This window comes from Falco naumanni, chromosome 6 (assembly GCF_017639655.2).
Source record: "Falco naumanni isolate bFalNau1 chromosome 6, bFalNau1.pat, whole genome shotgun sequence".
In the NCBI taxonomy this organism is placed as follows: Eukaryota; Metazoa; Chordata; class Aves; order Falconiformes; family Falconidae; genus Falco; species Falco naumanni.
Genome location: NC_054059.1, coordinates 84,678,914 through 84,693,565, shown reverse-complemented (window position 1 = coordinate 84,693,565; position 14,652 = coordinate 84,678,914). Strand labels below are relative to the sequence as shown.

General features: G+C 45.5%; 1 protein-coding gene across 4 annotated transcripts in view; it reads left to right on the top strand.

The window, feature by feature from the left end:
* Positions 1-5,763: 5,763 nt before the first annotated feature.
* GREM2 (gremlin 2, DAN family BMP antagonist) overlaps positions 5,764-14,652 on the top strand; it is a 41,032-nt gene continuing 32,143 nt past the window's right edge. For 2 of the 4 annotated variants that reach the window (XM_040598633.1, XM_040598629.1), the window contains exon 1: positions 6,572-6,776. The gene's annotated coding sequence lies outside the window, so the exon portion shown is untranslated. Of the gene's footprint in view, positions 6,134-6,571; positions 6,777-14,652 lie in introns of those variants that run through there. The other 2 variants (XM_040598634.1, XM_040598631.1) reach the window with 2 other exon arrangements.

The following is a 14,652-nucleotide window of genomic DNA, read 5'->3' as shown; positions in this document are numbered from 1 at the left end:
TCTAGTTAAAATATCTAATTAAATTATGCCATGTGATATTAATATTCTTCTCCCTTGTGTGCTGTACATACTAAATTGTTGTCATATGTATTCCATCCTCAAGATATCTCTGGCAGGATTCTTGTCACTTAAAATCTGTCCCGCTGTCAGAAAGAACCATCCATCATTTTATTTGTTTGCTTGGATCATCCTCTGGTGCTTGGGGTGGGGGTGGGCTCCCTTTGCCTTGGGCAACTCAAACGTCTCCCACAGCCCGTTTGCTCTGTCGTAGCGAGGAAGAAAACGCCTGTTAAGTTCAAAGGAGCATAGGCAGCAGTAGGTTGCCTCAAGGGCAGCAACAGGGGAAAGCCTGAAGGACACAGAGTAAAAGAGCCAGAGCTTTTCTAACAAGGTGCAACCATGACTTAGCAGGCTGAAATTCGTTGTTTCCTTCTCTTTGTAGCTGCTCTGACATGAGGTCCACAAACAAGGGCAACATGGTGCTTTGGGTGAGTTTTTTCTTCTTTGGAACATGCTGCAACTAATTAATTTTCTTTCATCTTAGGAAGTTTTGCATGATTTTTCCTCTGAAACATAAGAGATGTGAGACCCCTCAGACTAAAGCAAGAAGCTGGAGCATGTTATACAAGGATACAATATCTATGGCTGGGCTAAAGACCACGTTTTGAGAGGAAAACCACCAGGAGCTTGGGAACTAAGGAGGAAGAAGGAAATGTTAGCTGATGCAGCTGGAGGAAAGTACCCCAACATTCTGAAACTTTGTATTTCACTTTTTCTTCTTTTCCAGTTGCATGGATTTATGCTGTCTGGGAGTCGAGGGAGACGTCACACAAAAGCACCACTTGTAAGAATCTCACTCAACACATTTTCATGAAAGAAATTAACCAGGGACCCAGTTAATTACTCACAGTTCTTGGAAGAAGCTGTATTGGCTGCCTTCCTGGTTCCACACATATTGCCTTTATTAGTCGTTATACGGCAAGTGAATCATACATGACAGAGCTGGTCTGGCTCTAATATTTTGAGGTTATCTGGTCCTATTTAGTGATGTTCCCTAGAGATCCAGATGTCCCCACAGCCACTCATGACAGTGAAGAAGGAAGAGAACTCATCCCAAATGGACTTCTGCTCTCTGTTGTTCATCTCTCTTCTGCTAGGTAGGCTCTCAAAACCAACCAGAGGAAACAGAGGTGGAGTGGAGGTTAACTGGTCTCCTCATTCATTCAATTCCTCTTGGATTTAGGCAGGATCACCTGCTCTAAAACCACTAGACCACCATTGAAACAGGGTGGAAAACAAGTATCTAAGGTTAATTCAGAGAAGGGGAATGACAGACCTTAGAGAGCTTACCATTAGTTTATTTTTTTTTAATTGCCATTGAAAGTAGCTCCAAACAAAAATCCAGCTCTGTGCCATGGAGTGTACAGAACAGAAAACATGGGCCTAGACATCTGCAATGCTTTGGCATATGAGATCACTGGTTTCACTCTAGATGAGCAATTTTTGAAGGGTTCTGGGTGGCTCAGGTTCCTGAAGCCTCTTGAATTTTCAGAATTCAAGGATTTTGTAAAGGGTTCATGACTTAACAAACACCGGCTTTAAAAACAGTGTGGAGAAGCGCGCATTGGACTACCGTATTCTGAGAAAGGGCCAGTGAATATCCAGAGACCCATTCTGTCTCCAAAGAGAATGACAGCATTAACATTTTGCACCCTCTTTCCCTCTGTTTTTTTCTGTTCTTTGCTACTTACCCCTTTTCTCATCACGATCTCCTCAAAACCAGTATGGCAGCATGTATCACTAAGGCTTCACCATTCTAGTTAGGAATCATCCCCAAGTTGGAAAAAAATTTCTAGTCAAGAAGTTTATTTTGGATCCTGTGTGGACTCATCTTTTTTAATCTGGTAAGATGAGTTTGTGAACCTTCTGGAGAGTTTTTAAAGGTAGATGTGTGAGGAGCAATCATTCCCTCCAAGAAAACAGACGAAGGAGAGGAGACTTTCAGATACCCAAAGCCCAGGTTCCTGGAGCACACAGATGGGCTCAGGGCATCTGGATACAGCTTGGCCCAAATGAAATTTTACTGGCAGTGAAGCAAAAGAAGATAAAGGAGAAAGGTGCTAGCACTTTCTTTTCCTTCTAAGGAGCACACAGAGTAACTTAGGCTTGAAGTCAGAATTGGGCTAGACTGGGAAAGTTTCATTCATGTCTGCTGTGAAACACAAAGATGGCATTTTTGAAAGGAATAGTGTTATCCACGTGAATGAAGTTCATTACTGGGGGTTGGATGGAGTATTCACTCGTGTCCCAGGATGGGATGTTGCCCTGTCTCAGGTAGAGATGTATCTTAGAGTTGCTTTTCACAGCAGAGATAAAGTACTGAAAAAGCAAGATCCAAATTACCGCTGCTTAGAATGCTTTTCTGACTTGAATCCATGATGTTAGAAAGAACTCCAAATTAAAAAACAGGTGCACTATGTCCAGAGGCATTTAGGTGCCTAATTGTCTATGAAAACAGTACAAGCTGTTGAAGACCTTGACAAGTGTGATTAATCTTAAGGGGAGGTGGCACTCTCCTGCATACTCGCAGCTTCTCCTAAGCCATGACCAGGTATTGCCGCTGCCACCTATTCCACAGGCGGCTGAATTATCACGCGGATAAGCTATGTGCCAAACACTCTGCATCACCAGTGGGATATCACGTTTTACGGCTCCCATTCGGCAAGATGGCTTTAAAGGGGAGTTATTAAGAAGCCACAAGTGGAATACTTGTGCAGAGTGACTATGGCATGGGTCCAGCTGCTGGGACTGAGGGAAGTCAAGACCAGGAGGCAGTCACCAAGGAGAGACCAATCCAAGGCTCCAGGTGGAAAGTATGCTCAGGAAAACAGAGAAACCAGGGCTATCCCAAACCGAAAAGCAAATCAAGAAATCAAAGAGCTTGTACTAAAAGCCTTGGTTAAAGCTGTGCTAGGACTAGAAGGAGGTCAGGCAGATTAGCCAAGAGGTAGGAACCGTGTAGAGCCAAAGGGGAAGCAAGGCAGTGAAAGCAGTTTGTGGGATTGCTCCCAGTGCCTGAATCAGAAAGATATGCCAGCCCTCAGCCAGTCCGGCTTTTCAGGACACCGACCCCCTAGGAGGGTGTCAAGCCCAGCTCCTGCCTACAGAGCTTGGCTGCTTAGCAGGGGCTTGAGAGGGGAGGGTGCGTGCTAACCCCACACGGATGGTCGGTTTGTTCATCAGTGCGGATACGTCCGTTTACAAGCAGGGAAAACCCATATAACGGCATGACCAGCTCTCTCTGGTTTCTTTTTTTCCATCTTACAAAACTCTGTGGATCGGGTCTTGGGGCAGAATGATGCCGGGGTGTGTGGCGACTGTACCATCCCTCAGGCCTCCCTGGGCTCGGGGGCTGCGCTACAGCCCTTCGTGCTCTGCAGGCACTCCTGCCAGATGTGTTCACAGATGAAGACAGCTCTGTGTTCAGGGCTGCAAAGCAGAACCGAATTTCTGGGATGGCGGTGACAAAGATACGGTCCTTGCTGTGAAGGAGATGGGCACCAGTTGTTTGTGTTTCGTCTCAGTGTGAGACAAAAGGCACGGATTACAGCCATTCCTGAAGCGTAGCCACATCAGAAGTAGATCGTAGTCATGAAATCTGTAGATTAAAAATAGGTATATGCTTCAACAGCTTGCTGAATTAATGGCTCTGTAATTGCCAGGGGCCATTAGGAGGTTAGGCTGCTAGTTTAAGTACAGAATACGATAGGAGTCAGGCACCCACACCAGCAGAAAGATGCAGCAATAACAACATGAATCTGCTTTATACTGATACTGCTAGGTAACTGCTATCTGCAGCATATAACTATTGGAGTTTTAAAAGTTAAAACAAACCCCACCACCTAACTAAAGTATTTTTATTCGCATAAAATTCTAGTTGTAGACCAGAGCAAAGGATAAACATGCTGTGTCTTTCTATGTATTTTCTATGACAGATCAACACCCTTTGCAGTTCTCATTAACCAAAGTGTAAAAAAAAAAAAAAAAAGAAGAAAAAAAGAAAAACAAAAAGTTGTTTTGAATCGAAAATATCCCAGCTAGCCTTACTACTAGATGTGTGGAAGGAATATGTGTGAAAAACAAACACTGACCAAATAGAAAACGTAACATTCCTGTTTTAAACATCAGGCATGTAATGAGAAAATAAAAATTATTTATGAAGTCAAACGACTTTTAAATCTTTAAATTCCCCACATACCTTCTAGGATTATAGTAACCTATGGAAGGTCATTATAGTTATAAGGGAAAAGATTAAATAAGCACTTAAGCAGACATAAATAAAACGGACAGGTTAAAAGCTATTAAATTGAACATGACTAGAGGGAAGCTTACCAGTGCTGTAAAGGAACCTGAACTAACACAGAAGGAAACAAACACCACGTTAAGAATGGCTGATGAGAAGTAGCAACACTGGAGATACAAAATCTTATGATGTCCCAAGTCGTCTGTACAACAGAACGTTCTTGGGTTATGAGGAGGAGCACAAAGAATTTCTTAGAGGAAAACTTCTGTAGCAAGTTCAGAGCTTTTCCCCCAAAATAACACAAAGCAGGAGGTAAAATTTGTGTGACGATGATAAGATAATAGAGTTGAAAACTAGTAGCTAGAAAGAGACCGAAGGGAGCAGCCTGCCATGGTGCTTGCTGCAGCAAGCGCTCAGCTGGGGGGCCGTACCCCTTCCTCCGCCCCAGCTATCCATCTGTCAAGGGAGAAAAACGGGAGGCTGGCAAAAGGGCTTGAAAATGGAGCATGATTCAAGAGCTAGCATTCTTCCTAGGAAAAACGTCTGGGTGCAGGAAGGCACCACCATCCGAACTGGGAAATACCGGAGGGCAATCAGCCAGTCATTTGGATCAGGAGTGGGTGGGGAGAAACGTGCCCGCTGTAGGGGTGTCAGGGGGTGCTGGAGATGCAGTGGCTGCTGTGCCTCTTGGGCCGTGGCTGGAGATGTGGCTAGATTTCTAAACTAGTAATTTTGTTTCTCCATGGAAAAAATAAACAGGCAGAAGGAAAAACATACAATGAAAAAGAAACATGATTTATTCTTTTTAGTTACTCTTGTGTTCCAGAGGTGTAGCTCCACTGAATTCACCAAGGGATATTTTTGCTAATAAAGCTTTTAAAACGAGGGATGGATTATACTCCAAGTATGGATATTTCTAAATGTGTCTGGTTTTATGTATTTCTCAATATTTCTATTTTAATTTTTCTGACTTTTGCTTGAACAAAAAACAAAAACATAAACATTTTTAAACTAGTTCTGTAAGACCAAAGAGACAGAAATATTCATGCTTTCTAGAGAATGAAAAATAGCATTCAATTTTGTGTCTATGTGGGAATTTAAATACAGAATCAATTAAAAATGTTATGGAGGTTACCCTTTAAAAATGTACATGCTGCCGTCACGTGAAAGTATCTGTGCAACTCCATTCTCTGTATCAAATGCTACAGTCTGCCAAATCCAGATAAATGGTGGTTTTTAATGGCACCTGATGCACCAACAGGCATCGACGCTACTTAATTCAACAGCGTCAGTTAAATGCAGGTCATTGCATGAATTAAGAGTGCATCTGTTATAAGCGATCATTTTGCTCTCCCTAATTTTAATAAGGGATTTTGCCAACATGTTTACTGGAAATATTACATCTTCCCATGCTGAGAAATACCCATAGGGCTTATTTATTCGGTTCAGCTGTGTTCTTGTTCAAACAGGGGGTCACACCACGACTGAAAGCTTGCCTCTCTGCCCAGAGCCAGGTCCGAGGCTTTGACTCTGCCAGGTCTGCAGGAGGGAGAACCCTATTCCGAAGGCCACTGAAGTCACCCTGAGCGAAAGGAACACCGAGATCAAAGATGCACCGAGGAATGGCAATCACAGAGGGAATAACCCCAGATTTGGGAAGAAGCGGCTTAGCATCCCGGTTTCATTTTCCATGTGTGCGGTGATCTGACGTGCAGTTACCCCATCAGGCCGGGAACCCAAACAGTGCCAGGCTAGCAAACTGCAAACAGCAAACTGCACGGTGCTGAGCACCGAAGGAATGCTGCGTCCTAGCTCAGGCTGAACCCTCAGGTGATCAGGCGCTGCATGCTTTTGATTTTACCAGCTAGGGATATTTTATTCTTTTTTTAAACGTCCAGAGAACAAACGCGTCTGACTATTGAGCGTGACACGACATGTCACGACCGCCTAAAGTCGCGCGTCCTGCAGCCGGAGGAGGAAGATGCGATCCCGGGTCAGATCCCGGGTGGGAATGTCCCTGCGCAAACAAAAGGCTGGGGCTTGGCGGCAGGGAGAAGGCGGCTGGGAGAAGGGCCGGGGGCCAGCTCTGCCCGGCGGGCTGCGGGGCCGGGGGCCGCCCGGCTGGAGCGGAGCGGCGCGGCGCGGCGCGGCGCGGCGGGAGGCGGGCGGGGGGCGGCGGGCGGGCGGGCTGGGGCAGCGCCGCGGCCCGGAGCCAATCGCGAGCTGCGGCTTGAGCCGCTCCCCGGGCAGCGCCGCCTGCGCGGAGACAGCGCCCAGCTCCCCCCGCCCGCACCCGGCGCCGCGCCGCGCTCGCCCGCGCCCCGCTCTGCCCACGGGGCGCCTATGGGCAGCTGCGGCCGCCCAGGGCTTCGCACCAGCGGCAGCGGGCGGCGACCGCCACCCCCGCTTCATCAGCCCCGCGGAGCTAGGGCCGGCGGGACGCAGCTGCAGACCCTTCCCCGCCTCCCTGCAGGTACGGGGCGGCCGGCGGCTCCGCCCGGCCCCCGCTGCTCCCTTCCTCCTCCTCTTACGCTCCGCCGCCCCTCCGCGGGCAGCGGTGCGGCGCGCAGGGCCCGCGGGCGGGCGCGGTGGCGGTGACAGCGCGGGGTCGCCCCGCAGCAGCTCCGCCCGCGGCCGCGCCACGCGTGGGAGCCCGTCCGCCGGGCCTCGCTCCGCGCCGGGCTCCGCTCCCCTGCGCTCCCCGCTCCGCGCCGGGCTCCGCTCCCCTCCGGGCCCGGCTCTCCTCCGCGCTCCCCTCCGTGCCCGGCTCTGCTCCCGTCCGCTGCCCTCTCCGCGCCGAGCTCCGTTCCCTTCCGCGCCCCCCTCCCCGCCGGGCTCTCCCCCGCGCCCGGCTCCAATCTTCTCCGCGCCCGGTTCCCCTCCCGGTTCCCTCCGCGCCCCGCTCCGCGCCGGGCTCCCCTGCCCCCCCCCTCCCGGCTCCGCTCCCCTCCGGGCTGCCCGGCCGCAGCGCTGGCGGCGGGGACCGGCCGTGCGCGCGGGGAGCTGCGCGGGCCGCGTAAGTAGCGGAGCGGGAACCGGCTGGCGGCAGCGCCCGGTGCCGGTGCTGGGCGCCCTCGGGCGTTACCGGGGTGGCACAGCCCGCGGGGTGCGGAGCGGCGCCCATCGCGGCTGCCGGCCGCCTCCCGACACAGAACCGGGGGGTGGGGGGGAAATCACGTCGCGCATGGGACCTGTGCCCCTTTGTACCTTCCTCTCTTTGCTTTGGGTTAATGATGGTCGGTGATTATGAAACTCCAGGAGGGATCAGCTGCGAGACGGAATCGGCTGCAGATTACTTAAAGTCATTACTTTAAGTCATGGGTTAGAAATCTATCAGTGTGCATATACGCGGCTTTGGGGTTTGGGTTTGGTGGCGTGTTGGTTGTTTTTTTTTTCCCCTTGCAAATGAGGATTATAATAATACAAACCCGTGTCTGTCTCACAAGGAGCTCCTGCTTGACTTTCTGCTAAAGCTAAGGAAATATTTTCACTTTCACAGGTCTTGCAGAATCGGAGTCACAGGTCTTATAAAAAATTGCAGTGGCATTTGGCTGAACGGCTCTTATTTTTAGCACACTATTGTGAAAGGGGTTATATAACTTTCAGTCGCCTTTTTGAGGACAAAATTAACAGCTTACAAGAATTTACCCCCCCCCCCCCCCCTTTTTTTTTTTTCCTCCAAAAGAGGAGAAATAAACTGAATGAAAGCCAAATGACTAGAGTCAGGTGAATGTCAACCTGACAAGTGACCGTGACAGCGATTCTCTAAGGAAAAGCCGCAGGTTAGGAATCCCCCCCATCCTCCTGGGAATCACAAAGCAGCAGGTGCAAGACCAAGCGATGCCTGTGCGCAGCCCCAATTAGCAAGCTGGTTATCAGGCCGCTTCAAGGCTATTTCTTGCTAAACCAGGGAGGAATCAACATCGCGTCAGCATCTCGTCTTCCCACTGGTGCCAATACAATACAGATACTGTGTTCCCTTAGGGGATTAGTTTGTTGCTTGAACTCCAAGAAGTACGCACCGCCTGAAATATTTGCTTAGAAATGCCTGATGTGTTTTAATGCAGATGCTTCGCTTGCTCAACTTGGTGCTTAGTTCTCAGGCTGGCCTTTCCTGATTGCTTTCCAAAAGTTAAGAAGAGTAGTGCTCTAAAGATTTTAAAGACATGCCCTGAGAAAATAATTGAAGTAAGGAACAGCAATCTCCTTGTTACGGATGGCCAGAACATGAGCGTTTTTTCTCTGTATTTGGGCTCTGAGCAAGGGACCTCTCTCTTCTCACGTTTGTGGTCCTCATGAGCTGCCATCATCCAAGGTTTGCAGGGAAGTCCTGTGTTCTAAACATTTGTGCAGCTGAAGAGAACAGACCGATTTGCTAAGTCTCACTGGTCTGATGAGTGAGAAACCTAGCAGGTAGAATTCTGCCTTCTCGCCTCTCTTGCCGCCCGCTGTTGGTGCAGAGCTCTTGTGTGCAGGGAGGAGGTGCGTCTGGTAGCAGCGAGGTTTGCTCAGCCTTCCATTGCAGCATGAGAAGTAAGTGCCAGGTGTGTCAGTGAAAAGCATCAGTAAGAGCCCTAGAAGGGTACCACAAAAGTAAATGCCGTTAGCCCTAGATTTTTTTAGGAGATTGGTTTAGCTGACATTTTTGCTTTATGTTTGTCTTTCAAATTGCTGTCATGAAACATGGCTTTCAATGTAGAATAGGACAAAGGTATGAGAAGTTGAAGAATTAAACTCCGGAGATTTTTGTTTCGTTCTGTAGTATCAGTTCAGGGTAAACATTAGTATCTGAATTGCCAGCTGAACTATATTGATAAATTGGAAGATACTTGGTTTCAGTGACCATTTGTCAACACTTATGAAAGTATAAGTCACGCAGATCCAGATCATCCTCTTTTGTAATAAATACTTCAGTCCTGCTGTGGTTTTGCTTGATAAAATTGGTACCTGGTAAATTCCAGCTGCTCGATTTCATAGTTCTATACACTACTAGTGAATTCACATCAAAATAATTCTAACTCAGGCATCAGAAACTGGTAAATTCCAATTTGGAATTGGTAAATTGGAATGTACCGGTTTCTGATGCTTGAGTTACAGTTTTTTCAATGAGCAGTTCAAGTCACTGCAGATTTACTGACATCCGGAGCGTCTCTTGAAGAGCAGCACAAAAAGGGCTTTTGCTCCACATTCACAGATGCTCATGGGTGTGGTTGTGCATTGACATCAGTGTTGTGATTTGTCTCAGGAGTGTACTTTTGATGCCAGTCTTCCAGCTGTTGCCACTCCATCTCCATATACCTCACGGTGGGCCAGCTGGATTCCTTTAGGATGACTCTAAACTGGAAGATGTGCTTGTGTCCATTGCTGGAAATCCGTGAGACCAGAGCTAGGCTGAAGTAAAACGCTATAAAGTGCATATAGTGTCTTCCACGCTTCAGTGTTTTGCTCTGCGTGCTGCAGTCGGGCTGTGCTGGCTGCTAACATAGGCGCAGTCTGTTTGCAGCAGACTAGTACCGATGCACCACGCCGCTGGAAGCCAATACTAACCATTTTTCCCAGGGGTGGGAGCTAGTCCCTGCTGCTTGCACCACTGCCTACACGTGTTACAAAAAAAACCCTCCTGGCTCAGCAGGAGAGCACAACCCTGCACCAGACTCTGGCTGCCCTCCGTGCATATACACATACTGAGATCTCTTCAGTTCTAAATGGTGGTGGCTATTTTATATTTATTTTTTATAGTCTGGCATGTGATGGCATCCTACATTTTGAGTGGGAGCTTTGGCTATTGCAGACTTGTGCTTGTCTGCTGAGTGGGAGCCCAGCGGCTGGGTTTAGGAAGGGACAACTGGAGCTTCTTGGTTGTTTCCCTCTCACTGGCTGTAGCACTTCCACGTGTAAAGGTTTGCAAGGCTGTGTTTATGTTCCTCATTGCGTTTGGCAGTGGAGAGAAATGTTGGACTGAAACTTAAAAACTGTCATTTAGAAGTGCCGTGCTCCCCGGGTGCAGCATGGTGGCTGATGATCTGGGAGGCATCCGGAGGAGCGCTTTGGAGAAGGTCCCGCCTGTGGTGGCAGGTCCTGGTCACAGCACATGATGGGAAACACATGCTGGCCCTGGAGTCCAGTTGCCCAGGCAGGTGGGAATGTGCAATGCCCGAGGAGATGTGAAACATCCCCTTAAAACTTGAAGCTTCTGATTAAAACATGTGAAAACACTTTTTTTTTTCTGCAGTTTTTGCTTTAAAGTGGATAAATTTTCCATTCTCTGTTGTTTGGTGATTTGGCTGGCATTTTACAGTTCCACGCTTTTTCTTCAGTTTGCGTCTTTGGGGAAAACTATTTTAAATAGAAAAATGATTCAGTTAATGATAAATGGTTATCTTTTATATGAAAGCATTTCTAACTGGAAAATAAATTATTGGAGCAGTTAGGGATCAGATCCTTCTTACTCAGTAACAGAAGGTGGTCGTCATTGCTGCAAAACCTGGGCTTCTCACAGATTCTGGAGTTTTACACACATTTTCCCCAGGGTCATGGTGGAAATTGTAGGGTTTTGTGTATAGCATGAAAGATGCAAAGATCCTCCTTGGTCCGCAACACTGTGCCTGCTCCAAGACTGCTTTTGGATCGCAGAAAATGTTGTGCTGTTTGGAGCAACAGAAACTGAAAAATGAGGGAGCTTCTCCTTCCCAGGTGACTGTATTTTTATTGCTAGAGGTTGTCTACTCCAAACGTCATTCCAAGGCATAGCTGCTTTGTGGGCTGAAGTGTAGATTTTAACATGAATTGTGTAGATTATGGATACGTCACCTGAAACCATGGTATTCCTTGTTCTCAGTGCATTAAGCCATTTGTTATCATTTTTAGAGAAGATTTCTGAAACCCATTGCAGAAAGGGAAACAGACCGTAAGAATCTGTCTTGCTGCGGGATGTTAAAACAGAGAGCAATCTGTCTTTCAATATCTGGTGTGATACAATCATGGCAACTTCAGTTGTTACTTTTGTCAAAAAGTCATCTTACAGCATCTACTTTTCACATTCTGTTTTGCTTTTTCTTCTTCTGGGCATATGAGATTCTGCATTTTTATTTTTTTTTTCTTTGTCGCTGTCTACATAATATCTGTAAGAGTTATAGTGGCGTATTTTAGATTAGTCATAAAACCAAGGGGGATTTACTAAGGTCAGTGTTTCGTAGGGGCTACATATTAGTTATACTGTAAACATATGTTGTGTATAGAAATATGCATGCTACTGTCTTTACTAAAAGCTCCTTTATAGAAAGGGAAAGCTAAATTTATCTCTCATTCCAGACAGTTTAAAAGTCATTATTGTTTAGGAAGTGAGTATTTTAAGAAACTGTAATTTGTAATGAAGCTAAGAGGGAATTAAAACTGCGACACATTCAAATACAAGAACTCTCGTAAAGATTTCATTTCTGCCTATTTCGCATTAAGGAAGCGGGAGAAGTAAAGTACACTGGGAAAGGAAAATATCTTATTTACCTTGCAAATTTCATTTTGGAACTAGTTTTTATTGAGTGTGATGGGCAATGCACAAATGCACCAGCAGGCCATGGATTTAACAGCAATAAATCTTAAAAAAATTCCTGAATTTTTAACTTCTCTTAAAACTTGAGAACAGCATTTGTACAGCTCATGCAGAACGCGTTGTTGACCTTGTCTTGTACAAACACTTGCTACAGTTGGAAAACTGTATGGAGCTGGTGCTGCAAGTGAACTAGCTGCCCTTCTTTGTTTGTGTGCAGTTTTGTGGATCGCAGCTGTGTCTAGTCTACCCTATCACTCTGCTTAAGTGCTGGTATGATGATGCTAAATAGCCTGATATTCTACAGTAGTGCTAACAAAAAAAAAAAAACCCGAACAGCATTGTAAAAATTCTGCATGACCGTTTCTGGCATGAAACTACAGGATTTTTCCTGGTGCAAATCTCAAACCTAATCTCATTTCCAGTCAGGCCAAAACACTAGTTTGGCTTACAGTGAAGCGGTATCCTGCCCATAAATCTGGCCAGTCTCCGTACAGATAACATCTGGAAAGTTGTCCTTTAAAAATACGTGGGAGAGCTTGGGACAGGGTTTAAATAGTGGGTCAGAGCTTCTATCCAAAATGAAAACATCCCAGCTCTCAGATGTGAGACATCCTTGCTGTAGGCATGTTTTTTGTTATGATCTGTCTATCGTTTGTCAGTTCTCGTTCTGTCAACGTGATTTGGAGCTCCGTGTCCTTTGTGAGGAGCAAGAGGAGGTTGATGGGCAAAGAGGAAGGAGAATACATGAACATGGTGCATCACTTAATGGATACATCCAGTAAAGTCTCTTTATTAAGAGAGAGATGATTATCACTTGTATTTCCATTTAATTTGTTCTCTGGCTGACACCTTTCAGATCACTATACACGATGGCTTTATAGTAAACGTGTTTGTTGACTTTGGTCTATATTCTTCATTAATGAAGCCCATGGAAACCTTGCCTGATCCTTCAGTGAGAACAGCTTTTCCCAAGATGGTCTTAAAAGTGAATATTTAGAAACTGAAACAAATTGTAGGCAACCTGGGATCTGTGTAGGGAAGGGTTGTTGATCTGCTTCTCTAATACTCCATTCGGTACTGAAACTGTGCCTTAAGTGATGTCTTAGCCCAGAACTTGTGACTTCTTCAGGGTATCTGAAGCTGAAGAGTCAAATGTCACATAAACTTTTAGGAAAATGTATCACATTATTACAAAATCACAGAAGATACGTGAAAATTTGTTTTATGTAATAACCCTTTTTCTATAGGAACCCTGAAGCAAGCAAGACAAATACACGTAGTTGGAAGCTGAGCTAGTTTCTGTCATCTGAGACTGTCTTGCTTTCAGGTTCCCCAAGTCCCTTCAGTCACTTACACGAAAGTATTCAACAGCTCAATCCAAATTATTTTTTTTTAAAATGTAAGACAAACCCCACTTTTGTCTACCATAAATTCCTCCCAAATGAAGAGAAGTTTTAAATACAAATTGTACCATAATAAATGCCATTTGGTTTTCTTATTTTTTTTTTTAAGCAGAAAAAAAGTTGTCTGCACTTGATGTTTTTCTTCTTGAAGGAACACTGACAAAGCTCCTTCATGAGCTACAGTCTACTATTTTCTGAATTCTACATCCAAAATGCCAGTTGCTTTATTTTTCAACTCAGGTAGACTAGTTCCAACTAGAACAATATTTTTATGTTGGTGTTTCAATAGCTGACTTGAAAAGTGTGATACATGTAAACATGATTTGGTGTACCTATCAGAAATTGCCAGTCTTCTCCTTATATAAATAGTCTTGTTTTTTTCAGTATAAAATCCAGTATTTTAGAAAACTGAAGTTTCTTTGGAAACAAGTTTATTTTGTCATTCCAAGTTGAGCCTAGTTCTTTTCTGGACATCTCTAAGGTTTCTTTAAAAGAAGGATATGATATTACAGGAAGAATGTTACTCTTGTTTGCCAGAGAGCTGTACTATGTTTACTATAGTAAGATTAAAGGAAATTTGAAAGTCAACGCTAGCTCAGTGGGAAACTGATAAACACACGTTGTACTTGCAGGAACACTCTGCCCAGTAGTATTAGGAAATTTATCACTATTTATTTAGCAGTTCAGACTTTATCCGACAAATAGATTTGCTGTCCATTTAGAACTATGCCAGATGCTGAAAGACTTAACATTATGGATGTGATTTGCGGAATCTGCACTATTATCCTGGCATAGTGATCTCATGCGGCTTGGGATTGGGACTCTCATACCTTACGCTCTCAGAAGAAGGAGCCTGTAGCTTATGGATCCCGTTGCTTTCCAAAGCCTGTGGTTTGATTCCTGGCACTCCTGGTTAGGTCAACTATTATAGCCACAGTCATAAACAGTGATTTTCAGAATCTGAGCGAGCTAGACAAGGGTGTAGCTCCTTGGAAACGTTATTCTGGAAGAGGCAAACCCAGCAATGTCTCTGGATCCATATCTGGTATTGGCAGGCTCTGCTGTTGAGATGCAATGGCAGTCCAGACTCGTATTTACTAATGTTTGTTTATTTGTGCCTTGGCCAATGTTTTAACTAGAGAGTGAATTCTGGAGAAGGAAAAGGCCAGAGGGATGACTTTCCGTTCCCGAGTACGTGTTAAGAGGTCATTTTTACATGGACTCAAATGCTGCTTACAGATCAGTAAGATAGAATAAAGTAATTTTGCTGTGAAATGCGTGCAGGATTTTATTTATTTTTATTTTTTAGTACATATCAAGAGTAGATGGGAATGCATAATCACAGTGCAATTAATAAGCTACTGTTGTAAATGTTTTCGTCACCTCCAAAATGGCAG